Source organism: Myotis davidii, unplaced genomic scaffold (genome assembly GCF_000327345.1).
Source record: "Myotis davidii unplaced genomic scaffold, ASM32734v1 scaffold274, whole genome shotgun sequence".
In the NCBI taxonomy this organism is placed as follows: domain Eukaryota; kingdom Metazoa; phylum Chordata; class Mammalia; order Chiroptera; family Vespertilionidae; genus Myotis; species Myotis davidii.
In genome coordinates this window covers 2,879,635-2,882,634 of record NW_006285613.1, presented here as the reverse complement: position 1 = coordinate 2,882,634, position 3,000 = coordinate 2,879,635, and positions in this window count along the sequence as shown.

The following is a 3,000-nucleotide window of genomic DNA, read 5'->3' as shown; positions in this document are numbered from 1 at the left end:
AGTTTCAGCTGCTCACTCCATTTGCTCCGGGACACGACCTGGGACGCGTCTGCCTATATTGCCGCCATCTTCTTCCTGTGTTGAAACAATCCGGGTCGTGGCACCATTACGTTGTAGGTGGTGGGAAGGGCACCAGGCCTCTGACCGACTGGGTGGGGTCAGACCAAACCTGGGGTCAGCAACCTCCGCACTTGGGTTCTGGCTAGGAAAGGATTTAGAGCCAAGACCCAAACTGTAAGCCAACACTCACTGGGTAAATCATAGAGGTAGAGAAAGTACTTCCTAAAAGAGATTGGAAAAAAATCTTTTAAAACTTTCTCTGAACTCTTTAGTATTCTTCTAATGAGGTATTTGATCAAAGGTCGCAACATGATGCAGTAAGGCAGCTGATAACATCTGAGTAATGCTCTGTACTTTCTAGATACATCTTTATCTATGGGCTGCAGTTCCCAGTCCATGTCTCATACGTCATGATAAAATAGATGTTTTGCTTTACACTGGGATTCTTGGTTGGACTTGAGATGAAACAAGAAATTACCTTCGAGATCTTACCTGTTTTGGGAAAAGAAACATTTCCTTACAGTCACATTTTTCTAACAATCACATACATTCAAGCTAAGCTAATTATAATCATTTTCAAAGAAAAAAATACTATTCTTCAACTGAAATAAATTTAATGCTTGAGATTTAAGAGTTGAGGTTAATAATAAAACCTTTAATATTTTATCTGTCACTATTCTAAATTACTATAGCATGTAGCATCTAGCTGTCCCATAAGTTTGTGGTAGTCATGATTGTCAAAAAGGGGATTCAAGGCTTAGCCAGTTTGGCTCAGTGGATAAAGCATTGGCCTGCAGACCGAAGGACAAGTACCTCAGTTGCAGGCTCCTCCCCTCCCTGGTCTGGGTGTGTGTAGGAGGCAACCAATCGATGTGTTTCTCTCATATTGATATTTCTCTCTGTCTTTCCCTCTCTCTTCCACTCTCTCTAAAAATCAATGGAATTTAATCCTCAAGTGAGGATTTAAAAAAAGGGTGGGAGGACTCAAGTGATTAGCTATGCAAACTGGGCAAGACCTGGTGTGTTTTCAATTTCATCGTACATAGAATGAGGGAGTTTGTATAGAATTAGAGGTTGCAAACTGTATTCTACAGAGTTATTTTGTTTGGTCAACATAGTGTTAGATATTATTAGATGTCTTTAGGAGGGCACTCTCCGGATATAAAACAAGGCCCCACTACTCTATCGTTTTACATGCAGCTTTTTCACATATTTATATTACCTATCTGCTTCCTAGAGATAGTAAAGTGGATTTCTGGACTAGATCATATTTTAATTTCTTTCCAGCACAAACATTCTATGAGAGTGATAAAGTAGAACTTAATGTAGATATTGAGAATTGAAAATAATTTTAACAAAGACTTTTGATATTGTCAATATGGTCATCAAGATTGATATAAAAATATTATCTAAAATATTTGTAAATACTGCATAAAACATAATTTAAAAACTTATAGCACCAATTCTAAGAAAATTATATCTGCAAAGAAAATGAAGAAATAATAATAATGATAATTATTATAAGGAGGAGGAGAAAAAGAACAAAAAGCCAGTGATGTAAGCAATTGAGTTTATAGTAGTGAAGTTCTGTCTAGGAAAAGAGGACAGTAGGAAAGAATTAGAGGCTTATCAGATAATAAAGTTGAAGTTGTTTGGGTATAAAAAACCACATAGGGAAAATATTCAAGGCCTTGGGAGCATGCAGGTAGGAGCTGGACCTAAGATCCCTGCATAAATCTGAGACCTTCGAAATCCACACTTTAAGTAAAGTGGGAAACTTGATAATAAAACCCATCCACTGGCCTCAAGAGATTTCAAGGAATTTTGTTGTAGAATTTTATTGTACTGGGAGGGGGTGTCCCTCAGCCCAGCCTGTACCCTCTCCAATCTGGGACCCCTCAGGGGATATCCGACTGCCAGTTTAGGCCCTATCCCTCTCACAATCTGGGACTGCTGGCTCTCAACCACTCACCTGCCTACCTGCCTGATTGTCCCTAACCACTTCTGCCTGCCAGCCTAATCGCCTCCTAACCATTCCCCTGCCAGCATGATCAATGCCTAACTGCTCCCCTGCCAGCCTGATTGCCCTCAACTGCCCTCCCCTGCCAGTCTGGTCCCCCCCAACAGCCCTCCCTCCCCTGCAGGGCTGGTCGTCCCCAACTGCCTTCCCCTGCTGGCCTGATTGCCCAGAACTGCCCTCCCCTGCTGGCCATCTTGTGATGGCCATCTTGTGACCACATGGGGGTGGCCATCTTATGACAACATTGGGGTGGCCATCTTGTGATGACATGGGCATGGCCATCTTGTGACCACATGAGGGAGGCCATCTTGTGTGAGGGTGTGATGGTCAATTTTAATATTACCTGTTTATTATTTAGAATAAAGGAAATACAAACTTTCCATTAGAATTCAGAACCTCTGTCCCATTACTTACTTGGGGTTAGAACAAAACTGGTAGTACTCTATGGTCCAGACAACCAAAAAATTGACAAAAATTTGATTTTGAGTTAGTAATAGTCTAGGAGTACCTGATGTAAGTGACTGCCAAACTACTCTGGAGGGATATTCCCATGATCAAAGTGATAAGGGATTCTCACAGGAAGAATCCAGCTTCAATTGAGGTGAGACAATTTAAAAAATATATAAAACAGCCGTAACCGGTTTGGCTCAATGGATAGAGTGTCGGCCAGGTTCGATTCCGGTCAAGGGCATGTACCTTGGTTGTAGGCACATCCCCAGTAGGGGGTGTGCAGGAGGCAGCTGATCGATGTATCTCTCTCATCAATGTTTCTATCTATCCCTCTCCCTTCCTCTCTGTCTGTGAAAAATCAATAAAATATATTTAAAAAAAAGAGAAAGAAAGAAGGATGCTCCTGATTTACTACACTGAAGTATAATTAATGATGTTTTCATGTTTTCCCTCTCACTGATGCCAATCCT